The sequence below is a fragment of the Phyllobates terribilis genome, unplaced genomic scaffold (genome assembly GCF_046119375.1).
Source record: "Phyllobates terribilis strain yellow unplaced genomic scaffold, ASM4611937v1 Scaffold_4__5_contigs__length_816908805, whole genome shotgun sequence".
In the NCBI taxonomy this organism is placed as follows: Eukaryota; Metazoa; Chordata; class Amphibia; order Anura; family Dendrobatidae; genus Phyllobates; species Phyllobates terribilis.
The window spans coordinates 58,084,502-58,110,914 of record NW_027362764.1 but is presented as its reverse complement, the minus strand read 5'-3'; the positions used below and the strand labels follow the sequence as shown (position 1 = coordinate 58,110,914).

At 44.6% G+C, this 26,413-nt stretch overlaps 1 long non-coding RNA gene across 1 annotated transcript in view; it reads left to right on the top strand.

Annotated features, from left to right (window-relative positions):
- LOC141264175 (uncharacterized) overlaps positions 1-24,448 on the top strand; it is a 109,553-nt gene extending 85,105 nt beyond the window's left edge. The window contains exons 2-3 of the long non-coding RNA XR_012319818.1: positions 13,786-13,923; positions 23,132-24,448. This is a non-coding gene — a long non-coding RNA (uncharacterized lncRNA). The remainder of the gene's footprint in view (positions 1-13,785; positions 13,924-23,131) is intronic.
- The last annotated feature ends 1,965 nt before the right edge of the window (positions 24,449-26,413 follow it).

Below are 26,413 nucleotides of genomic sequence, written 5' to 3'. Positions count from 1 at the left end.
CGCATGTACAATCCGCATGCTTTTTTTCTGCCAGGGAGATGCAGAAACGCTCAGGAAAAATCCGGAGCATTTCTGCATCGTGGGCACATAGCCTAAGGGTTTTGAAACAAGACATAGGATAGAAACATCCTGATGGGGTACACCTTGTCGCTGTGGGATGGCTTTTATGCTTTTTTTTTAATCAAAATAGTGTTAAATAAGTACCCTATATTATTTACATGCACTGTTAGTATTTGCTTACTACAGGGTATATGCTCATCTTGTTTTCTCTTGGGTTTTGTCTGAAATTGCTACAGTGTGAACGTGCTCTTACACATTGGACGTAAATCAACATATGCTCCGGCTCATTTCTTTGGTTTTGCTGGATATACTATGAATGCCTGAGTTAAGAATACCTCTTTAAAGAGGATTTTTCATCTTTCCTGACAGGTCTTTTAAAGCAATATTTGTATGCCCCATGAAATAACAATTCTGGAGAAGGTTTTCTCAAAAATGTACCATTCCTCTGTTACTCCTCCTAAAAAATTATGAACATATTGACAAGGAGGTGTTGCCAATTGAAGGTGTGTTTCTATACAGTCTGACACTTCAATGACTGCTAACAGTGTCAAACTGTGTAGGGACGTGCTCCTTTGACAAGGGGAGTGATAACAGACAGTTTTAACATATTCATAATTTTCTCGGAATGTCACAATACAAAGTTGTAAAAGATGTTGCAGAATTGTTGCCTTTTGGAATACAAGTAACTAAAACAGACGTGTCGGGAAAGATGACAGATTATCTTTAATGACAAAAAATAGTTTTTACCTTTTTGTACATGTATGAGCTTTATGAAGATTTGTTTTTCTGCTATAAATTTTATTTTTTATGTCACCATTTGGGGGAATATATTGTATTAATCTATCTTTTTTTTTATCTTTTGGAGAGGATAGCACCAATGAAAAGAAGCAACTTTGTAATATATCTTATTAGAGACATTTGCTTTTTTCTGCTCCTGGACTGATCATTCTCTCGCAATTAATGGGTAAAATCTGTATTCAGTGAAGGCAGACTTTCTCATTACTGAAATAGAAGAAGACAGTTGGTGCTTTTAAAATTCTTTGGAGGGGGAGGAGCAAGAGGAACACACAGACATTCTGCTGCAAGTTCTCCTGAAACGTCAGTTGCAGTTCTCCATAGAACTTTATTAGCTCCAACTATTATCTCCTATCTCAATAATGGGAAAATCAGTATTCACTGAAGGCCGATTTTAAGCATGAATTGAAAATTTTGAGAATGAAAGATCAGTTCCAAGAGGAAAATGAAGCAGATTTCTCTAATAAGATATATTACAAAGTTTCTGATTTTCACATAGACTATTGCTTTCTGGGGGAAAAAAAGAAGTAAAATAATGGTTATTCTTTTACATCTAAGTTACAGTACTTATCACATACATACTGTATAACTGTACATATATAAGACATATCAATACTTCTGCATTGCTGTGTTGTCTTTCAAAGCCAAATAGGCTTCCATACATGGGTCATTGTCCAACCACTTAGGCTGTTTTCCCATGTCCAGTAATCACCTGTTAGAACAGATCCAGCAGCAATCCATTGCCAAAAAAACTTTTTTGTCCATTTTAAAAAATATATTTGGTTGGATCCATTTTTTGTAACATTGAATCCAATGGAAAATAGATCCGTTAAATAGCCATCCATTTTATTCAATTTGAAACGGATCCAGTAAGCAAAAAACGGATCCTTTACAAATGAAAGAAAAACGGATGGCTATTTAACGGATCCATTTTCCATAGACTTCAATGTTAAAAAAACTGATCCAGCTGAAATAGTTTTTTTAAAAACGGACAAAAAAGTTGTGTCTGCACAACTTTTTTGTCAACAGATTGCTGCTGCATCCTTTCTAACGGATGATTACTGGACAAGTGAACATAGCCTTAGATGCTGCAGTCACCATTGATTATGGCATCCAAGGGGTTACATGGCTGGGAATCAAGTTCATTTTCTTATCTATTTTGGTTGGTATTTTCTTGAGGTTGTGATTTATAAAACATGTAGGTTTAAAATTTCAGACAGGAATTCTGCTGCGGACAGTTTCCTTACAGCCAGGCAAAAGATTGGAGGAGGAGGAGGAAATGGCTATTTTTTTAAGACACATTGGAGATGGGGATTAAGAGTTTGTTCTAATTTTATTTTATTGTTTATGCATATTGCTCCTTTAAGACGGTCAGAGTGTCATCCAAGATCTCCTCCTCTGCTTTGTATCCAAGGTCCTGAGAATTTCCTGCAAAGAGCATATGAAGTAACCCGCAGATTAAGAGACTCCGCCTTTTTACAACTTTAATGAAATGTCTAATATAGCCGGTATATCATTTTCAGATGGTTTGAGGCAAAAGGCAACAGACAATTATTTTCTTTAAATGCAGTCATAAAATTGCATCGGAGCTACTTTCCTTTTTTCTTGACCTTAAAACATCCAACATCTCCAAATTTGGAAGCAGGCTTACATTTTGTCTTTCACGTTAATAATCTCTTCCATGTGTTTAATACAGAAAGTCACTTTTTTTTTTTTTTTTTTTTTTTAAGAAAACGCATTCAGACTATTTTGGACATTTTACCCTAGTTTCCGGGTTTTGAAACAAAGTTAATGTGAAATGAGATTGTAGGAAAATGCTCATCGATCTCTTTGCATTTTAACTCTTCTTGGGATTGCTATAGAGTTAGAAATCTATGGAATTTTCTGCACATTTTAAAATTGAGAGGGAATGTATCTGCTTATTATTTATTAATAAATAAACTGTATTAAACATATTCTCTATATACTTCTATTAAAGGGAATTTGTCAGTAAGAGCAAACCTCCTGAGCCTTCTATATGGCCATATAGGTCATAGAAAGATGAATAAAATTATACCTTGATATCGTCACGCCAGGTGTAAGTGCAACACAGAGGGAAGAGGGAGAGGGAGCCCAGACACTAGGGAAAGGGGGAAGTGGAGACCTCCTAGTCTGGTCTAGTGTCACCCTGTCTCAACTAACGTCCCTATATTGCCTCCTCAGCTATCGCCGATCGCGTGCCTCTCCCTCCTTTCCCTGGCGTATGGCTATGGCTAGGGATGGAAGGAGATGAGCACTAGTGAACCTTCACTAAAACTCTAAAGACAACAAGGGAAGACAAAATTGGGGAAAATGGCTTAGCTTTAGATGAACTCCAAATGTGCACAAGACCTCAAGCTCCAGAGAGGATGACGTACTGCTCCTGCTAAGCTTCACAAGTAGAAATTAATATAACCGGCGACTCCCTCTCAGACACACCAGGTATAAATACACCCAGGCCAGAGAGCTAATTAGCAAGAGAGAGGTTGTCGCTCGGTCCTAAAGACAGCCTCTTATCTAAGCAGCTGTCTGCAATGCCAAACGTAGAGATCTCCTGCAACCCACTGCAGGGCGACTGTCTGTCACCTCTGACACACCCGTGACAGATATCTGCGATCCGATGTCTTATTCCCGAGAAATCTATGCTTTTCTTAATATGCAAATGAGCTGTTAAGATCTATGGGCCGGACATAGATCTCCCTGAGAATCTGCCTAATTTTAAATGAAAGAGGCATACCAATGGGAGACATGTAATGACTGACAGTCTGCTCTCCTGATCAACATGTCTCACACTGGTACGCTCCCTTTCATTTACAATTGATTTACAATAACCTTTGGGAGTATTTTCTGAGACTCATACATTTTTACTTTTTTTGTCGAGGGTATATTTTTTTTGAGTGGTTAGCTGTATTTTATATTGTTACCACTTCGATCGCTGTTTATTATACTTATTTGCAGAACCCTAGTCTAGTGGTCGGGTCAGTAATCCATGGCAGCTGGGCGGTTGACCTGCAACCGCCTACCACCTGCCGGCATCTCCAGCTCCTCTTTTTATTAGCCGGCCTGGTGCAACATCATCATTGCAGTGTGATAAACTCATGATTGTGGTTAATCTAAAAGGAGTCGGGATGTTGACAGGTAGGAGGCTGTTCGTAGGGCTCCGGTCCAGCAGCCATGGAATGCTCAACTGACCACTGGACCAGGGTCCTGCAAATGTATTCATTCATCTTTACTCTTTATAGTATCTTTGGCAGAGAGTTGTGGTGTTTCATCTTTTTTCTTTAAGCGTTAATGTGGCGCCTCGAGGGTTCGGTTGCCACAGGGGTATTGCACCTCAATCAGAGGTGTGATATTTCACTCCCAGGTAAGGATGGAGTATGGACCAGGGCTCAGTAGCTGCATACACACACTCACCCCATTTCCGGGGGACAGCTCGACGGTGCTCCCATTTATTGCAGGCACAACTGACTATGTCCCTAGCTGGAGTGGGGAAGGGGGAGTAAAACCCAGTGATGTAGGAGCAGAAGGGGACGGTTTCTGAAGCATAGGAAGGAGCTCATTAGGTGCAGGTCACCTGAGCTCAGACACAGAGAAGCAGATAAAAGGTGGGAGCCATCTTAGTTCAGTGTTCAGTACAGTGGAGAGGTGACAGGGAGCAGAGGCTCTGTAGGAGCTCTGCTCAGAAGGCAGGCCTGGGGTGAAGGCCGGAGCGAGAGAGGAGAAGAGAAGAAGGAGAAGGAAGGAAAGAGGAGAGACAGAGGAGTAGAAAGGCTCCAGAAACAAGAAGGCAGAAGGGACCCTTAGAGAGCAGAACGGACAGCAACCGTTGCAAGCCCGCATTATATCAGGTGAAGGGTCAGGCCGTGGAAGGGTACCGGATTCCCAAGTTGGTGGAGGTAAATTATCCCTCAGCCAAAAACCGGAGGTCGTGATCATCTATTGGTGCGACCCCCCGCCAAACCTGCTAGGAAGGCACCATATAGGATAGCGGGAAACGGGGGCCAACGTTTGCCCGCAAAGATCCGCGGCAGCTGGACAGAAGTTTGGTCACTGGTGGGGCACGAGAGGCCAGAGAAAGGACAGAAGGGGGTCCTGTGCCATACTCTTGAATTGCCTGGGGGTTGACCGAGCCCCTCACCTGGTGGACGCAGCACAGCTTGGGCAGTCATTGCTGACAGAAGTGACTCGGATAACAACTGTGAGTAAAACCCTGGACTGCATCATTGGACTCTGTGTTATTTATGCTGCGCCTGCACCATCACCCCCAGCATCCACCTACACTGCCCTGAGGCTACACTCTTCCCGTGGGGAGTTATCCTATGCCTGTGCTGCACACCAACACCAGCCTCAGCGGTCTGCCTCGCAGCGGCGGTCATCCCTGACCGCAATCCACGGGTGGCGTAGTCGGACATTTCATAGCTCTAAAAGTAGACTGCACAGTATTTGGTCTGACCACCCTGAGCCACGGGATCAGGTTGCCACTACTACCCCCATCATCGCACTGAAGCCCGGTTCCGGGTGCCCCACGGCCCAGGGGGCGAGTCATTAACTTCCAAATTAAGTAATTTTATATGTTCACAGATTTCTGCGGATGCGATGATACCAGATATGTTTATTTGATTTTTTTAATTTCTTTATTTTTTCATTGAAGAAATTGGAATGATTTAATTAATTAATTAATTAATTAATTAAATTTTTTTACTTTTATACTTTTTTTTTAGATCTCTTTGTCCCCATAAGGCACGGAAACCTATGATTATTTGATTGCTTATCTTAATATATACTTACCTTGTAATGTCTTCACATCCTGTTCCGTCCAGATGTGTCCGGATCCCAGAATTCCAAGCCGCGGAAGTTCGTCGACCATCACTTGGGTGTCCCAATATGGAAACCGCAGGTGGTACCAGCCTCTTGCGCGGTACCACCAGCGGAACACCATCGCGAACACGCCGTACACGCCGCACACGCTGCCGCCGGGATCAGCCGAATGATTCACCGACCACCGTATCTAATGTCAGGGATTCCTCAGGCAGAATTGCAGCAGACAACCTTTGTACTAAAAGATCTATGAGACAGCAGGATTCCCTGTAGTCTTATGCAGTGACGTCACAGAGCCAAATGACAAACTCAGCTCTGCACCTGTACAATTCAGAGCTTACTACCGCACCAGATCCTGATACAACACAGCCTCATTACAGTGAATGATTGGTCTGAGAAGACGGGATACAGGAACAGGGAAAAGGAGCAGGGCAGAGCGGTGTCAAGCGACGTCAGCAAGCAGGGCAGCATGGCAGAGCGGTATGAGCAGGCAGAGCAGTATGAGGTGGCAGAGCACAGCGGAGTGGCATGAGCAGGCAGAGCAGAGCGGCATGAGCAGGCAGAGCACAGTGGTATGAGCAGAGCGGTATGAGCAGGGAGAGCAGAGCGGCATGAGCAGGCAGAGCACAGTGGTATGAGCAGAGCGATATGAGCAGGGAGAGCACAGCAGAGCGGCATAAGCAGGCAGAGCAGAGCTGCATGAGCCGCCAGAGCACAGTGGTATGAGCAGAGCGGTATGAGCAGGGAGAGCACAGCAGAGCGGCACGAGCAGGCAGAGCAGAGCGGCATGAGCAGGCAGAGCACAGTGGTATGAGCAGAGCGGTATGAGGTGGCAGAGCACAGCAGAGCGGCTTGAGCAGGCAGAGCAGAGCTACATGAGCAGGCGGAGCACAGTGGTATGAGCAGAGCGGTATGAGCAGGGAGAGCACAGCAGAGCGGCATGAGCAGGCAGAGCAGAGCAGCATGAGCAGGCAGAGCACAGTGGTATGAGCAGAGCGGTATGAGCAGGCAGAGCACGGAAGAGCGTGGCATGAGCAGGCAGAGCGCGGTAGAGCACGGCATGAGCAGGCAGAGCGCAGCAGAGGGCAGCATGAGCAGGCAGAGCGTGGAATGAGCAGGCAGAGCGCGGTAGAGCACGGCATGAGCAGGCAGAGCGCAGCAGACTGCGGCATGAGCAGGCAGAGCGCGGGATGAGCAGGCAGAGCGCGGTGTGAGTAGGCAGAGTGTGGCGTGAGCAGGCAGAGCGCAGCATGAGCAGGCAGAGCACGGCGTGAGCAGGCAGATCGCGGGAGAGCGTGGCGTGAGCAGGCAAAGCATGGCAGCGTGACGTGAGCAGGCAGAGCGCAGCAGCGCGGCACGACATTACCGCCCTCCCGATGCAATAGCATCGGGCCTCCATCTAGTACTATATATTACAATACCACATTATTACAGTACATAGTTGAAACCACCGGGTGATCCTCACAAGAGTATCAATATGGCAGTGAAGTGGACCTTGAATACCCCTTCTTACCAAGGCAGCCCATCTGCCTCCTGGTATCACGTTGTGGGGGGCCCATGAACGTTAAAGCAACTGTCCCCATCTCCTAACCTCTTAAATGCCACTTAAGTGCAGCTTCTAAGAGATTAAAATGTTGTGACTGGAGCTAACTCTGTTACATAGTTACATAGTTACATAGTTTATAAGGCCGAAAAAAGACAAGCGTCCATCCAGTTCAGCCTATTTCTTGTGCACTGCAGCTATTCCGCAGCGTTGATCCAGGGGAAGGCAAAAAAAAAACATGCGGTATAGGCCAATTTACATCATTGAGGAAAAATTCACTTCCCGACACCAATCTGGCAGTCAGATTAAATCCCTGGATTAACTATCACTAAGCATAAGATGTAATTTTATTGTTCTCAAGAAAGGCGTCCAGGCCTCTCTTGAACTCATTAACAGCACAGCAGTTACTCTGTTGGTTGCATAACACAGCTGGGACACGCACTGTATGATGCAGGTTCAGCTCCTGAGCCTGCTTCATTCAATGATGTGCAATACCTTTCAATGTAACCCTGCTCTCTAATGAGAATGAAATAACTGTGCTGACCCTACCCCAGTGTACACAGCACAGCAGGAGCGGACACAGACAGAAGAGGGCCCCTGTGCAAGAAAAATATATGGGCCCTTTGCAGTCCATTAACTCATCACAATGCACAATTCCATCTGCTTTGGAGGTAGCAGTGTGCCTCCTTACTTCTTGGGCCCCAGGATGCACAGGTTCTACCAATGGTATATCTACCTCTGCAGTACAGGCTGTGGGTACAAGTGTGAGGCTTAATGGGCAATGTGAAAACTGCTGCATTTTAGAAAAAAAATTTAACAGGAAAAACACAAACATATTTACTGTGTATAATTATTATGACTTATGCACACTAACTTCTATGTATCATGCTCTTGGGTTCAAACCCTTGAGCTTGTGCTTTGTGGTCGGCTTCTCTGTCCTCCGAGCCCCAGCAGATACATATTTTCTCTGGGGTTTTAGGTGCTGTTATTTGGGCTGCAGTCTATTTAGCATTACACAGGTGTTTTAATTTGTTTGCCCTATCACCTTTCGGGTGCCCCTTTATATTGTGTCCCCCTGTTGCCATTTCCTACTGGTGATATTTCTGCTATAGCTTAAAGCCAGTCAGTGATATTCCAGCTAGGGTTTATCTCCTTGCAGTTTCGGTTCTTTACTTTGCACCTACCTTCTGTTTCTCTTTTAGGTAGTAGGCAGCATATAATCTAACAGCACAAACTTTTAATTTTGTATTTCGTGGTTCACTTTTCTCACTCTGGGATCTTTCCCTTTTTCAGCACACAATTCAGCCCTATGATTCTTTAGGAGGAACGTGAAGCACTCAACGGCCTTTCAGGTAGTTTTGGTCCTAGCTGGCTTCTTCTAAGTTGTGATTAGGGCTATTTCTGCTCCTGCAAGAACCTTTAGCGACTGCTGGTCGGGATCTCTAGTCTATATAGGAGCCAGTTTCAGTTTTTAGTTGGTTACCTTTTATCCCGAGTGAGTTGTTACACATGCACAACACTATGTGGCTTCTCTACACTGTGAAAACAGCTGTTGGATGCAACCACTAGGAGTATCTCACCGAATACATATTCACACAACTTCCAGTGAGTTCAATACTACCTTTAGAAATCTGTATGCAGGCAGCTCCCTCTAGTGGCACCATCATGAATGCAGAATTATAAAACTTATCAAGTCAGAAAAACAAAAGCTTCCACATAGCAGGTCAATTGCTATTTTATTGCCTTTCTAATTTTCATTGCATCTTTCTCAATAACACAGGTCTACAAAAAAACATTTTTTGTAATCATCCCAGTTGACCTTGTACTTTTCTGAATCATTTGTTTGTTCTGATTTCAAAAATGTATAAAGTTTTTCTGTATCAGGTATAGTTTCCACGGAGCAGCATCATTATTATAAGATGTAGGAAATATACTGGCGACATTAAGAAAACAGTAATCTACATATCAGAAAAAAATGCTTGACCTTACAAAACAGTTTTTATTGAACCAAAAAAATTTCACATGCAAAATAGAAGCCAAAATATGAGCAAAACTTAAAAGTGCTTGACATTAGACTGTCGTTGATATGATTTTTCAGGGTTATCCCTATATAACATCCAACAGTAATCTGCCATCATTGAGTCATTCCAAAAACCCTGGTAGCCGTGTTCCATTACTTTAATGTCCTGGTGAAACCGCTCGCCTTTTTCATCACTTACATCCCCAAGATTTGGAGGGAAGAAATCTAAATGTGAATGCAAAAAGAGCATTTTCAGAGGCATGCGACATCCAAGACACTGGTATGCATTTAGCAGTTCCTCAACAAGAAGTTTTCACAGATCCACTTGAAGCTTTTCCAAGCTCTCAATTCCTTATCATTTAGAGTTCCTTCAAACACATCATCTCTCATAAGGTCTCTGATGTGAGGACCAACAAATACCCCTTCCTTCAGTTTTGCTGGTGAAATGCTGGAGAATTTCTGTGAAATATACTGAAACCCTTGTGAATTTGTCTTTGCCATGGCTTTCACAAAGTTTTCAATCAATCCCAACTTTATATGTAGTGGAGGAAGAAAGATTTTTGTTGGAGCAACTAAAACATTATGCTGTACATAGTGTCTACCTGGAGCATAGATGTTTCTCTGTCCCCAATCACGTCGCACATAATGCTCTACTGTGTTTCTACTGTCCCATAAACACAAGAAGCAACAATATTTTGTGAAACCTCCTTGCATTCCCATTAGCAGACCAATCACTTCCAAATCTCCACTGATATTCCATTGATGATACTTATATTCTATAGCATCCAAAACATCTGACAGATTTTCATAACTTTCCTTTAGATGACTTGAGTGAGCAATAGGGAGTGATGGCTTCATATTTCCGTTGTGAAGCAACACTGCTTTCAAACTTCTCTGGGATGAGTCAATAAACAATCGCCAATCTGCGACAAAATACTCTTGATTCAGTTCTTCAAAGAGGCCATTCACATTGTTACAGTACACCATTGGTCCATCAGCTGTGAAAAATTGTGTTACACTGTTATTTCTGTTTCGGTAACGGTAATAACACACTTTGACATCATCATGAAGAAGATTCTTCTGTTTCAACCAAGATGCAAGAAGTTCGGCTTTATCTTTTGACAATGATAATTCATGTTGAGTAAAGCGTTCTGGCTGCTCCATCAGGTACATACTCATCTTGACTTGAGGTCTCCATGCCTTCTCTAGCAGATTCAGCTCCATATTCTACTTCAATTTCATCCAATCCCGACAACGGTGATACAGGAACTGGCAAGGTATCATCATGTGGAACTGGCCTAATCGCAGATTCAAGTTCAGGGTAATTAATCTTGACGCGCCCCCAGGGCCGTGGGGTACTCGGCAGCCGGGCCTCTGGCTGCTTGCGGGGAATATCACGGTGGCTGGCCTGGTCCGTGACCCAGGGCGGTCAGTGCAAAAGGGGTTTATTTTAGAAAGTTTGTGACGCCACCTGTGGTGTCTGGTAGGATCACCAGCGCTGCAGCTGTCCTCTGAGGCAGATGTTAGGGCAGCTTGTGATGGAACGGCTCCCCACAGGTGGAGCAGGCATCAGGGCAGTGAAGTAAGAGAGCATGGGTTGCGCTGGGCGTTGTAATGCAGGGAGAACAATGGCCCCGATGAAAGAATGGACGGAGGCAGTACAGTGCAGTCATCCGAGATTTTACTCACAGTTCGTAAGGCAGTCCACAGATGCACTGTACAGGTTAAGGCCTCCCGCGTTGATCTGCGTTCACCGGGCAGGGGTTCAACCCTTCCTCAGGCAGCTTGGGAATACCTGGCAGAACCCCACTTTCTCGTGCTCCTATTTTGACCGTCTTCACACTGGGTCTTTCTCCCTCCTGCCCTGCGCTGCCCACTCTCAATCCCACTTGGGTGCTCTGAAGTCCCTCCTGTCCGTCGGAGTTACACAGACTTGCTTGACCCACAGGGGACTAGAATGCGGCTACGATCCCTCTGTCTACTGATGGATGCGGGGCATACGGGTGCCGTCCTGCACACGCCGTACCCCCTAGGATCGTTTCTTAGAACGGAGCCTTCTCCCTGCTCCCCTCCTGGAGCTTGGCCCTACTTGTGGAGCAGATCTCCTAATGAGACTCTGCTCCTGGACTGTTCTTCTAAACTGCTCTCCTCTGACTGAACAACCACTTAACTGCCACCCTAAGATGGCTTCCCTATTTTATACTCCTACTAAAGTGCTCCCTCTAACTACTTCCTCCACCCCCACCCACTACTGGTTCCCCCTACCTTTGGGTTCCCCCCACTCCAGCCAGGGTCAGGGCTCAGCAGCTGCGCTCTACATGTTGCCCTTCCTGCTGGCCTGGAGCGGTGTAGTGTTGGATGCAGGTGTTGGGGTTCCAGGCAGTACTCCCTCCTGACCTGAGAGGAGACACCACACCTTGGGGTGAGGTGCAGTACCTCTGTGGCGACAGAACCCTCAGGGGCGCCACAATCTTATATTTGTTCTTTGTAGAAAAACCCTTCAGTTTGACAAAATAGAAGTAGCAGTCATCACTATGATTTTTTGGGTTCTCTCCAAATCATGGGAAAAGCTAATGGCATAGCCACTTTCCACATATTCAACCAGTCACGAAGACCATTAGAACAACTTGAGCATATCACATGAGGGGCCCAGCTTTTGTCTTTATCACCAAGTGGACAGTTAAAGTACATCTGGTACATCATTTTAATATCATGAGTGATTGAACGTACTTGGCCTTTCTACACACATAGCAGAATCTGTCCGGATGATAAATACACTGTCGGGGTACTTTTCTCCTTTAAATCAGATCAAACAGTAGACTAAGTTCAGTTCAATGGTGGTGACAAACTCAAAAAAAAATGCAATGAGCCGGTAAGTAGATATTTCCCCAGAGATGACAGAGGTAGCTTGTATTTAGAACTGATTTTACTGGAGGTAATCTGGTAGATAACTATATACAGGCGTGAGGTAATCGGGTCAGCCTATTCCTTACAGATGAACACTTGCAGACAGGCAGTTTCTCAGTGTGATATTGGCTGCTTTCAGGGTCTCTCTCTATGGAGACCCTCACTCAGTTACACCTCAGGGTAAGAGGCCTGTAGAGGCCGGTCTCCTGTCACAGTCTCACATGCCAGTCCTTGCTGCCATCACCATCCTTTTCTGACTGACTCAAATCTAAGTTAGCTCCTCCCCATAACATGTGACTTTCCGAGAAGCAGTCATTGGCTGACTGCACTGTCAATACTCCTTCCCATAAAACTCACTAAAAACTTTACTGATGTTGTCCCTCTAAGAAAATTCACAATTAGGTACGACAAGCAAAGAAATGGGAATAGCATAGAAAAACCACATACATTGAAATTGTAGAAATAAGGTAATAACAAAAATGCTTCTATATCAGAAACTTTATGTGATAGAGCAAAACTAGGCGTATTTTTGGAATCAGCACATCAAACTCCATAAAACAGACATATTACCTTTGCTGATGATTTTTTTTGTGTTGACCAGTGTAATTTTCACATCTGAGCGCATCCATACCTGCTGCATTAAATATGACACCGCTTATTGCTGCATCCTCAAAGGAGCTGACCGATCGTTACCCCTCTCCAGATGCGCTGTATATTTATTTAGTGCGGCCGCTATTTTTGCTTCATTGCGCGGAGACCTCTCTGCTATAACTATTGTGAAGCTGGTGGTACAAAACACCTTCACTGGCGCGCCACTAATACCACCTTGTTGAATAATTTAACGGAATATGATAATGAGTCTACATGGACTTTGCCAAACACCGAGGTGAATAAAGAATTCACTTTATGTTAACCTCCTGCTAGCAGCCGGTCGCTCAGCCCTGGCAGCCGCTTTAAACAACATTCAATGACTTAATTTGTTCCCTGTTCGAAGCCTTCAATAATAAACCAGTTTGTTTAAATAGAGGAATTTGTCAGATTTATTATATGCAATGCAGGTAGTCAATATTTTATCACATTGTATAATTATCTCTTTTTTTCATATTTATTAACATATAATTGCAGAACACAGAGAAAAGTGTTTATTTGGTGCATATCGTCCATCTTTAAAAGACTATAAGAAAACATTAGATGGTCATAAAGAGACAACTGTAGTTAAAATGACTGGAGTATAAATAGAGAAAGAGAAGTTCGATGCAATGATAAAAATGCCGCCCCTTTCAGGAGCTGCTTGACACTAGGCCAGCAACATGTTTACAAAGTAATGGAGCTATATGTGTAAATGGTTAAATTATAAGGTGTTAAGGTGAACATACAAACGAAAAGATTAGATTTACACTCTCTCCGCTATCTGTGATACCTCTTTATACACACATAATGTTACTCTCCCATTATCTGCTGTGAACTCTGGCAACAAATCTCTCAAAAATTGTGACGTTAGATTTCCATATTCTTCTTTGCAGCACAATAGCCTCCAGCATGTCACTGCTGCCGTTCTGAGGTTCTCTAATCCTCTCTATTTATGAAAATATAACTATAATTTCTAATTCCGTCATGTTTATAGAATGGGAAAATATCAACAAGGATAATGAAAGTGGAATGTAGTCAATGAACAGCTTCGCCAGATCCAAGGCAAACAGTCCATTACGTGTCGTGTACAAGAGGAGACTGATTCCGCACCTTAAGTATCGCAAAGTACCATGTAAGTTTGGCCAAATGTAAGATTTAATCCAGCAAGAAATATCATTTCGACAAACACATCCACTTGAATGCAGCCTTAAAGGGAACCTGACAGCTGATACATGTTGCCCGGATCCATGGAAAGCATGTATCAGGCATTGGCTGTATGATTTCATGTATATTTGACTTTGAAACACTTTTCAGAGTAAAACATACTTTAAAGGCCACAAAATATACTAGTTTTAAAGGAGGGTCCCTGGCGGCTTCTCCCCGCCCACTGCCAATGACTGACAGGTCTCTCTCTAGGGAGAGACAGGTCGCTCCAGGCCAGTGGGCAGTGAGAAGTCACCAGGGACCGTTCTTTCCAACTAGTCTCCCATTCGACTCGATCCCCTGCTCTTTCATCCAGTGAAATAATCTTATCTGTAGTGCAAAAGATCATGGTTACCTGCAGCGCCTTGTCCTGTGTAAACAGGACTAGCACTGCCGAGAACAATGGCAGTCTATGTGCCCTGAGCTTTCTATTACAGATCTCTCCGTGTGCATCACTTACTGCAGTCTGCTGTCTAAATAGGCTATTAAACTAACGCCAATTGGTAACAGTTTATCGATTAAAGGTTGCTTAGTGCCGCCGGTCATCCGTGTAAATGGACTCTTCTATGGTGTAGGTACAGAATAAATATTTGTATACAGTAACTTATTGCTGCCGTCTTATCTAATTAAAGCCATTTTCTTTGTTTATTCTCCATCTTGTCAAACTTTCTTGCCAACGTCCTAAAGCCGTGACTTGATGACTGCAGAGTTTGCCGCACTGATCACCACGCCCCTGAAAATAAATAGGTTATGTATATACCTCCACTAGCTGAATACAGATAAGCACCATTAACATATAATTAGCCACTTTGTAACCCACAATTCAGAATATAAAGTGATAAACCAGCACTGTGTCTCCTATTAACTATAACTATTCACTTTTCACCTGCCCAATAAAAATGTAAATGAATTAGCCACTGTACTCTCCTCCCCAATTCCTTACTAGTCACCATAAATTACCAATTAATTTTAATTGCATGTCTTCGTCCAATTTATTATAATTACACATCTTCCCCCCAATTCATTCTAATTATTATTAATTAGGGGGAAGACACGTAATTATTTTTCCTCCCCCAATTCATTATACTTACATGTCCTCCCCAATTTATTATAATTACACAACCTCCTCCCAATTCATTATAATTACACATCCATCCCCAATTCATTATACTTGCATGTCCTCCCCAATTTATTATAATTACACAACCTCCGCCCAATTCATTATAATTACACATTCTCCCCAATTCATTATAATTACACAACCTCCTCCCAATTCATTATAATTACACATCCATCCCCAATTCATTATACTTGCATGTCCTCCCCAATTTATTATAATTACACAACCTCCCCCCAATTCATTATAATCACACATTCATCCCCCAGTTCATTATAATTACATGTTCTCCCCCCAATTCATTAAAAAATTAAATGTCATCCCCAATTTGATATAATTACATGTCCTCCCCCAACTCATTATACTTACATGTACTCTCCAATTAATTCTAATAACACGTCCTCTCTCCAATTCATTATAATTACACGTCCTCCCCAATTAATTATACTTTCAAATCCTCCCCCCAATTCCTTATAATTACACATCCAACCCCCCAATTCATTATAATTACATGTCCTCCCCAATTCATTATAATTACATCTTCTCCCTCAAATTCATTATAATTACATGTCCTCCCCAAATAATTAGAATTACACATCCTTCCCCCAATTCATTATAATTACACATCCATCCCCAAATTCATTATAATTACACGTCCTCCCCCAATTCATTATACTTACATGTCCTCCCACCTAAATCATTATAATTACATGTCCTCTCTCCAATTCTTTATAATTACATGTCCTCTCTCCAATTCATTATAATTACATGTCCTCCCCCAATTCATTATAATGATATGTCCTCCCCCAATTCTTTATAATGATATGTCCTCCCCCAATTCATTATAATGATATGTCCTCCCCAATTCATTATAATAACATATCCTCCCCAATTCATTAGAATAACATATCCTCCCCCAATTCATTATAATTACATGTCCTCCCCCAAGCCATTATAATTACATACCCCCCAATTCATGATGTTCTCCTTCCCACCCCCATCCTCAAATCATTATAATGTAACGTCCTCTCTCCCACCCCCAAATTAATTATACATTATTTTCCTCTCTCCCACTCCCCACCCCCAATTCATTTACTTTAAAGAAAAAAATAAATAAATAATTACTTGCCTTTCCTGGCGATCCCCTGCGGCTCTGCTTTCTTCCTGTTGTGGTTAGCTCATACATGCTAAACGAGACAGAGGATGACGTCAATGCGCCGGCGGAGTCATAGAGAAGGCAACAGGAATGCTCCCTGCCCACCGAAAAGCACCAAAAAATATTATGAGGGCAATGTGGCCCTGGGCAGTAGCCCAGATTGCCCTCATTATAATCCGCCCCTGAGTATAAGAATACATAATGTCACAGCTTTGAGCAAGCAGTGCAGTAAAATAATCCCGCTCATGTTGAGTTGGATCAGTAAACCAGCTAAAGATTAATTGCTTGGAGATTGTAAAGTCTGAATGTCAGCCCATGATTTATACCAGTCTTCATGTAACTTTTTCTGGACTGGCTGAAGCTTATTCAAACCCGCTGCGCTATACAGCTAATGGTCCCAAGAGTCTTGAATTGTTCAGAGTGCTTAAAATTTAGCAAAGTACACGCACCACTTTCTGTTCAATTCAGCAGGAGGCTATTATCTGCATTTTATACTCTGTATCCTACTGTGTTTTATATGTCTCACTGCAATAAGAATTTATAATATTTTTCCAACCTACAATTATATATCTAGGACACATGTGGAAATATTATTTTTGAGACGCTTATAAATCCGCACAACTGTCAATCAAAGAAAAAGCATAACAATAAAATTTTTGTCTATGTGAGTAATCAGGTAATGGGATATTCTTCATTTCCTTTGTGTTCCTAAATCAAAATAATTGTGTATAAATAAACTTTATAGGTTACACTTAATTAAGCATTCTTAAAATAATATATCATTTACCAGCTCTCACTTTTGTCTTCATTAAATCAAATTTATTGAACACCAAGCAGAAAAGGTCTAGAGGTTCCACTCCATAGACTCATTTATCGGCACGGATAAGCCCATTTAAATCTCTTTAAATATAAAGCACTTGTGGCTTGCTGTCCTCATTCCCTACAATCAGTTAAAACTGATTTTCGTTCACATACCAGTCTAATATGTACAGGAACTATCTCGATTATCCAGTTCTGTTACTGGCCATTCACTAGTTTTGAGTGGGTGGTTCCTTTTTGTTAGAATTCTACCAGCACTATGGGTTCTGGACGTTCCTTCTCTGCAGTCTTCTCAGCATGCATTGCTCCTGCCATTGTCCAATAGCTTGCTTGCCCTGAAATGCATTATTTACTAATTAAAACACAATTTTGAATGAATGTTTTTGTTATCTATTTGTGACCTGTGTCCATCATGTATTGTGAGTGTAGTGGATCTTGTCTTATCTACATCTAGGTTTTACATTTTATTATAATTCTACCAGAGATGACTGCAGAGAAGTGATCTCTACATAGTAAGAAGTGTCAACCTACAATCAGGCTCAGCGACCAGAGTAAAAACTGCAAAAACCTAAACATTAAAAAAAAAGTATTTTTAGAATTTAAAGAGGACATATCAGGTAAAAGGAGACCAAAATATAACCCTTTCTCAAATATATATGACGCGCCCCCTGGGCCAGTGTTGTTTGGGGGATACCCGGAGCCGGATCAGATGGGGTTTGTAGTCTCCGAGTGGCGGTGACCCGGTCCGTGCCCAGGGTGTCAAGCTCAGTGTGTGGCAGTCCTTACAGATGTTATTAGTGTTCTTTGTGTCGACTACGCCACCCGTTGATTTGCGGTCAAAACGGCCGCCGCTGCAGCAGGGTCCGCTGAGGCTGGTGGTGCTTGTGCAGCTCTGGTAGTATAACCCCCAACGGGAGGGGTATAGCCTCAGGGGGTCAGGTGTAGAGGATGGTGGTAGTGGTGGTGCAGTGTGGATGTTAAGAAGACTCCGAGCCGGGCTGTGCAGTTCAGGGTTTTTACTTACTGCTGTTCTTGTGGTCACTCTGGCCTTAAGTGACCGCCCGAGCCGTGCTGCGTCCACCAGGTCTTGGACTCGGCCAACCCCCAGGTGATTCTGGAGCGTGGTCCTGAGCTCCCTTTCTGACTTGTCCTTCTCTCTGGCCTTCCCCACCAGGGATCCACCTAAGTCCGGCTCCCTCGGGCCTCTTGTTGGTAAACCCTTGTCTCTGGGTTCCCTGACCCTATTCTTGGTTTGCCTTCCGGGTGGATTTAGTGGGTGGTCGTGGCAGATCCTGCCCACGACCTCCGGTCTCTGGCTAAGGTGTGCTGTAGCCTCTACCAGCTTGGGATCCGGTACCCTGTTGCCAACTCTTCACCCTCTGATCTAATTTTGGGTTCTTGGAGTTCCCTCTTCTCCCCCTTCTGGGTCCTTCTTTCTCCTCTCTCTCTGCTTCTCAGGCTCTCTCAGACTGACCAAACCTCTACAAAAGACTGACGTCTCACAGACTGACTCTGATCTAAGATGGTTCCCGCCTTATATACTCCCTCTATGTGTGAGCTCAGGTGACCAGCACCCAATGAGCTCCTAGCTTTACCCAGGCTGCTCCCCCTATCTGCCCCTACACTACTGGGATGTTCCACCCCCCTCCCACTCCAGCCAGGAACAGACACTGTCGTACCTGCACATTTCTCTAGTGGGAGTACCATCGGTCTGTCCCTCGGAAATGGGATGTGTGTAGTGCATGCAGCTAACTGAGCTCAGTTCCACACTCCATCCTTACCCGGGAGTGGAATATCACACCTCTGGGTTGAGGTGCAACACCCCTGTAGCAGCCGAGTCCTCAGGGTGCTACATTCCCCCCTGGTAAACCACAGCACGTCCTCGGGCTGTAAGATAACAAAACATCAAAACATACAATTTTTTTTTTTTTTTCATAAACATCAACATATAAAACATCATATATATTATCAGCTATCAAACTTTTCATATAAAACTTTTCATAAATAACATTCTTGTTCCTCCGGCCACGGTGCAACTTGTGACCGGGTAAGGTGCGACAGTCTCTCTTGGAAGAAAACAGTTTCCTATAAAACCGGTAGGGGGCGCCTTAAAAAGCGCAACTATATACAAGGGAAATATGGCCGCTCTCAGTCCTCGGCCAGGTATTAGGGAGGAATGACCGCTCTCAGTCCTCGGTCAGTGGGAATAGGGACACACGGGTTTCAGTTCAATCTGCTGGTCCCAACGGGGACTATATTTTAACTAGAACAGTTCTTATACCCTGACGGGTAACTATGTACAGTCTCTCTCTACCGTACTTCAACGACGGCGTCCTCCTGCTCCTTCTTTAGATTCTTCAGACCCGTCCGGGTCCTCTTGCTCCTCCTCACACCGCAGCTCCTCCTCCGTCAGGCGATGCACATGGAGCGCGTAGGGTCCTTTGGCACACTTGTGCCGGGTGAAGGTGACCTCGTCCCCTACGTACAGGTCACGACCTCTGTGTCCCTCCGGCAGATGGCTTTCTACGTCTCTGCGGGTTACAAAGACGTCGCCGGGGGTCTGATGGTCTCTAATAAAGCCCCATCCGTGCTGCATATTGAATTTTATCACAGTCCCGGTGGCACGGGGACCATGAGCTGCACGGGGTTTCCTCCTGGTCCGGCTCTTCTGCTCCGCGCTCCTTATCTGCATTTGCTGTTCCCGGACCCGCCTCTCTCTCCGCTCCCTCTCGAAGACCTCGAGCTGCTGTCGGCAGCACTCTGCACGCTCCGCTGCGGCCGCCCGAGTCTCCTGAGTGAACCCCATGAGGTCTTCTCCGGTGGGGTCCCACTCGAACTGGATCTCCTCCAGTGGGGGCGAGATCCTCCTTACGGGCTTCGGAGCCGGAATCAGGGGCTCGCACATGGGCCTTGCTCTCTGGAGTTCCAGCTGAATATACTCCTGGGGCCATACAAAGGGCTGCCCATCCGGGCACGTATGCTGGGCGAACAGGTCTTCACCCAGGTGCGGCACTCTAGATGTTGAGGGCGCGTTGATGGTAGCTGCGCCCGGGTCGACCAGGCCTTGCGACCAGGCTTGGGGCACCCTAAAGGCAAAGGGCACCGTAAGAACGGCGGCGCCCTGGGTTACTCGGCCCTGCGACCAGGCCGGTGGCTCCGCGGAGGTAGGGGGCGCTGTTGGTATTGCGGCGCCCGGAGGTACTAGGCCTTGCGACCAGGCCGATGGTATTTCCTGCTTTGCCGCGCTCAGGGTCGAAACGCGTGACGTCACAGGGGTTGCGGCCACGGTTACTGCTTGAGGCCTAGTCTGCGGCGGTGACGATGCAGCGACGGGCACGGCAAGGGGAACTTCGGGCTCTGCGACGGGGAGCTGGGGCAGGTACACGGTTTCTCGGCTCGGGGTAGAGACGTCCCCTTTACCTGCCTCCGTCCGTTCAGCTCCCTTCTCGGCGCCGTCTCCTGCCTTCATTCCTCCTGCGCCATCCTCAGAGGCGGTCTGTCTCCTCGTCTCGGGCGGCGTGCTCCGCTGACGGGTTCCGGTCTGCTGGGCCATCTCTCGGCTCCACTCCGCCAACGTCTCCCGCTGCACCCGGGCCATCCTCCGTGCGAGGCCCTCCAGCGCGGTCTGTGCACACTCCCGGTCTCGGGGGAGCTGTGCCAGGATCTCCACTAAGCCTAGTGGGGTTGTTGCTTGCAGCAGGCTCCTGACCACTGGGTCGGTGCTGCCTGTCTCTCCCTCCATCTCCGGGTACGCTCTCTCTGGACTCTCCTCCAGACGTCTTGTCTCCGGGTGCGCTCTCTCCAGACTCCTCCAGGCTGCACCCATCTTCGTTCTCTTGTTCTGTCTCCGCCCACATTGAGGATGGTCCCGGGGAAACTTAGTGATTGTCAGTTCCAGGGGCAGTTCTCTCACGCTGATGGACACTTCCAGCATCACAGTCTCTGTTGGTGGGCGCGGTTTCCGCTTTTGGCGCCATTCTTCGACCTGGCCCACGATGGGAGGTGGCCTTTTGCCACCCTCTGGCACGCCCATAATGGCGTCCGCTCCCCCAAGGCGGGAAATCCTTGGAAATGGCGGGAATCGTCTCCCAGTGGCGGGAAACTCCATGGATGGCGGGAAAAAGCTGCAAATGGCGGACAACCGGCGGGAAACGACCTGTGATGGGGTCCGTTGGCGGGGACCCTCCGGAACCGGCGGGAGACTTCTTTTTGAGGTAACGGTGAACTTTTCTTCAGGCACGCAGTACCCGGTTGTTGCGGGCACGTTATCCTGCCGACTACGCCAAAGTTGACGCGCCCCCTGGGCCAGTGTTGTTTGGGGGATACCCGGAGCCAGATCAGATGGGGTTTGTAGTCTCCGAGTGGCGGTGACCCGGTCCGTGCCCAGGGTGTCAAGCTCAGTGTGTGGCAGTCCTTACAGATGTTATTAGTGTTCTTTGTGTCGACTACGCCACCCGTTGATTTGCGGTCAATACGGCCGCCGCTGCAGCAGGGTCCGCTGAGGCTGGTGGTGCTTGTGCAGCTCTGGTAGTATAACCCCCAACGGGAGGGGTATAGCCTCAGGGGGTCAGGTGTAGAGGATGGTGGTAGTGGTGGTGCAGTGTGGATGTTAAGAAGACTCCGAGCCGGGCTGTGCAGTTCAGGGTTTTTACTTACTGCTGTTCTTGTGGTCACTCTGGCCTTAAGTGACCGCCCGAGCCGTGCTGCGTCCACCAGGTCTTGGACTCGGCCAACCCCCAGGTGATTCTGGAGCGTGGTCCTGAGCTCCCTTTCTGACTTGTCCTTCTCTCTGGCCTTCCCCACCAGGGATCCACCTAAGTCCGGCTCCCTCGGGCCTCTTGTTGGTAAACCCTTGTCTCTGGGTTCCCTGACCCTATTCTTGGTTTGCCTTCTGGGTGGATTTAGTGGGTGGTCGTGGCAGATCCTGCCCACGACCTCCGGTCTCTGGCTAAGGTGTGCTGTAGCCTCTACCAGCTTGGGATCCGGTACCCTGTTGCCAACTCTTCACCCTCTGATCTAATTTTGGGTTCTTGGAGTTCCCTCTTCTCCCCCTTCTGGGTCCTTCTTTCTCCTCTCTCTCTGCTTCTCAGGCTCTCTCAGACTGACCAAACCTCTACAAAAGACTGACGTCTCACAGACTGACTCTGATCTAAGATGGTTCCCACCTTATATACTCCCTCTATGTGTGAGCTCAGGTGACCAGCACCCAATGAGCTCCTAGCTTTACCCAGGCTGCTCCCCCTATCTGCCCCTACACTACTGGGATGTTCCACCCCCCTCCCACTCCAGCCAGGAACAGACACTGTCATACCTGCACATTTCTCTAGTGGGAGTACCATCGGTCTGTCCCTCGGAAATGGGATGTGTGTAGTGCATGCAGCTAACTGAGCTCAGTTCCACACTCCATCCTTACCCGGGAGTGGAATATCACACCTCTGGGTTGAGGTGCAACACCCCTGTAGCAGCCGAATCCTCAGGGTGCTACATATACAGTATATATATACAGTATAATTAGGATAAGTAAAACATTTCCTCATTAACTTTAGCATAAAATATCTAGCCATTTAAGAGGAGACTGAAATCGGCTCACCGCTGTCTCACTATGGTAATAATGGCTTTGTGAGACTTCCTGTTTCAGAGCCGAGAGATACCGCTGCGTGGGAGAGACTATGTGCAGCATGTAAACACATTGATGATTTGAGCTACTGTTCATGCTGGATATGGTGATATATGAAGCATATAAGTTCCTGTGTATTATGGAGCAGCATGAGCAAGAGGCTAGAAGAAACAGTTCTAGAAGTAAAACCTGTCTCAGCTTTTCCTCAATGTGTCAGCTGGGGGATCTTTTTGTATGTAGTGAGCAACTGTGACTAACCCTTGTGCATGTAGTGAGAGACTTAGATCAATCCTTTAGAAGCAGCTTTGTCCTCCATACAAGATTAAACCTTTAGAAGCAGCTATTTATTCTTCTAGTAGATAAACCCTTTTTAAAGCAGCAATTTCTTCATCTTGTAGTTTAACCCTTTATTTTTCTCCTTCATCTAGGCTTCATAATGCACAGAGACATTTTGACATGAAGTAAAGATCAGTCTCTTGGCGTTTGGAATTGGAATGCATCGGTGAAATAATTTATCAAGTTTTTACTTCACTTTTGGAAAATTTACAAGAAAAATAGACTAATCGATTCTCTCTTTATATTCTATGGAGCAGCAACTCAAGAAGATGACGAAACAGGCAAATTTATTTCTTCACCCTGAATCCTGCACCTCTGAGAACAAGGCATTGTTAACCATTCAGATGCTATTACAACCGGTGCTCCTCAGAGGCTTTCCAGATTTTGGAAATAAAATCTTTGCTGTTGTAATACTGATGGAAATAATTTGATTTGCTAATGACATGCATTTGAAAAAAAGTCTAAAAATTTCATCTTCTGAAGCTTTTTGAGTTTTCTCAGAAGCAATCAGGCAAAAATTATGTTAACTTAAAGGCTTATTCTCCAAAGAAATTATTCTCAAAGTATGCCCTTGCTTCACAATCAACCATTGTCTTGGGATTGTCTCAGGATTGCGTTCTGTTGAAGCTTTGGGTCCTAATAGTAAGTCAAAGTTTGGGCCCTCAAAGCATTCCTAGGGGACTCTGGTGATCCAGTCTATCTCTGAACCTGAGCAGACCCAACTAACTTAAAAAAATGGATAACTATACTAAGAATAGAGATCATACAAAAATATTTCCAGAGAATATTTTGAAATTTTAAAAGTTTCTAATTCAACCGGAGAATGTTTAACGTTTTCTAGGCAGCAGTAGGAACATCACATAACATTAATAATAAGCCTTCTTGGCCTCAGGAAAGCTTGCTTCAAAGCTGCAGATGCTGTAACTTGAGCACAGGAATGGTTTAGCTAATTTGCAGTTAACTGCAGCAAACACTTAAAGATTAAAACTTGCTCCTTTACTTTATAGGCAACCAACTGAATTTTAATTTTTTTTCCAATTTAGAATGGGCACCACAGTGTCAAGAAGATTCCTGCCCATAAAAGAAACTTAAAACACTTTACACTCATTTCTCTGAAAAAGGACAGGAGGTAAAATTCCAAAAATACAGCTTCAACCTAATGATACACGGTACTAAATCTGATAATGATTCCAACTTTACATTTGTACGCTTTGATGGAACCTCTTAAAGCTACACTCGCTGGTAACTACTTCTAACACTGTACAGTCACTCTGCGTTGACCCTACAATGGATGTTCTCCTTATCTTCTTTCATGACACTCTTTTCTAATTTTTTTTACACATTGTCATCTTCTCTTATTGCAAAATTAACTTCAACCAGGCAGTTGGATTTTTTTCCCCATTCGATTAACATAAAGATCCCATTCGTTATTGCATTTGTGCCTTTTTTTGTCTAGTTTTTAGTGTTTTTCATTGTTCATTTGTGTATTATTCATCTTTTCATTTGGACCTTTTCTAAAGTTTGTTTTATAGCTGTTTGCCTGGTTTTTTTTTTATGTTCTTCATTGTCTGGTGTGTGGGGTTTGGATTTTCGAGATGCTTTCAGCTGATTCATCAATTGCAAAAAAAGTTAAGAAAAATCTTGCTAAAAGTTGGAAAATTTGACGCAATTGGACTCCAATCTCCTTCCCGGAAGTGATTTTATCTACTCTAGAAACTGTTGGCACAAATTTTGCACCGTTTTATGAAATGTGAGAATTTTTTCACTAGTCATAAAACATATCAAAGAGAAAAATAAACCCTATTTTCAGCTTTGCAGAGAATTCATGAACTGTGTACGCTATTGTTGAAGAATTTGGCAGAAAAAAAGGTAACGAACAGCAGAGGACTAAGAAAGAAAGACGACTTTAAGTCCAGGTTATAAAACCTATTTTCAGACACCCTATTAGTGAATTCTGAGTTAATAGTTTACTATTATTTAACGGCCTTCGGCTCAAACTCGAGTCATGGCGGCTATATGCATGATCGATCAGTAGGAATATTGATCTTGTGTAAGTCTAAATAGGGCCATGATGGTCTTCTCCTCCATTATCTTGATTGTATCAAGCCATCAGGTTGGGGGTCTTATTTCTTTTCTGGTGTGGAGAACCTGCCCTGCCCTGCTGTTATGGCTAACCAGTTTAGGATGCATTCACAAAGCCATAGTTCTGGATGTGAAACCTGAACCGGAGACATTGATGCTGCAAAGTGAAGTAATAAGAGACTGTATAGGGTGGATAGTAGCTGGAGAAACAGAGAGGCTCTTTGTAGTGATGCAGCAGAGCCCAGTGGAACAGCTGAGCTGGTTATGTCAGGAGACCCACTTGTAACAATGTAGCAGAACAAAGCAGAACTGGGTATGTCACAAAACTCACTTTTAGCATTGCAGCAGAGTCCAGCAGAATAGCAGAGCTGGGTATGCCAAAATACTAACTTTTAGCATTGTAGCAGAGCCCAGCAGAATAACAGAGCTTGGTATGTTAGGTGAATCAAGAAAGGAAAGTTCTAATAGTATACTAAAGTGATCATTATCCAATAACTACCTGAATACTCAGGTTTATAAGGCTTTATTGTCAATGGACTCTTCTAACAAGTGTGATTCATGGGTGAGAGCATACTGCTCCAAGATTTCCCCTAACAATGGCCCCACAGATAGTCAGCATTTTACCATTAATTAGGTTGTTTAGTTAAAAGAAATTATACATTAATGTAACTTATATAACTATATAATATAAAATGTATACATTGCAATTAGTGATGAGCGAGTATGTTCGGTTAACCCTTTCGGTGAGTATGCTCAGGCGAGTACCGAGTATCTTCAGCGTAATCGGTGATATGTTTGAATTGCTCCCGTGTGCACGATTTGTGACTGTTTGACAGCTTTAATACATGTGAGGAATGCCTGTTTCTTAAGCATTCCTCACATGTATTAAAGATGTCAAACATTCGCAAATCATGCACACGGGAGTGATTCAAACATATCACTGAGCATGCTGAAGATACTCGGTACTCGCCCGAGCATACTCGCCGAAAGGGTTAACCGAACATACTCGCTCACTGCAATATATTGGTCCTAGGTTTGGAGGCTTCACTTCCAGCTTGTGCTGGACACAGAAGAGATTTTCCTGTGTCGGTATATGACCAGTGCCATTTGTAAAGGGGGCTGTCTGGTTGCCTATTTCAATAGCCTTGGCTGTGACAGAAAAGGGGGCTAGCTTGGCTATTGAATTCACCAAAGAGGATACCTTATAATAGGAGGCATCTAGCACAACTGAACTAAATTAATAAGGCATACAATTTATAATTTTCCTAAAAAGGTCTATTAAGAAATTATTT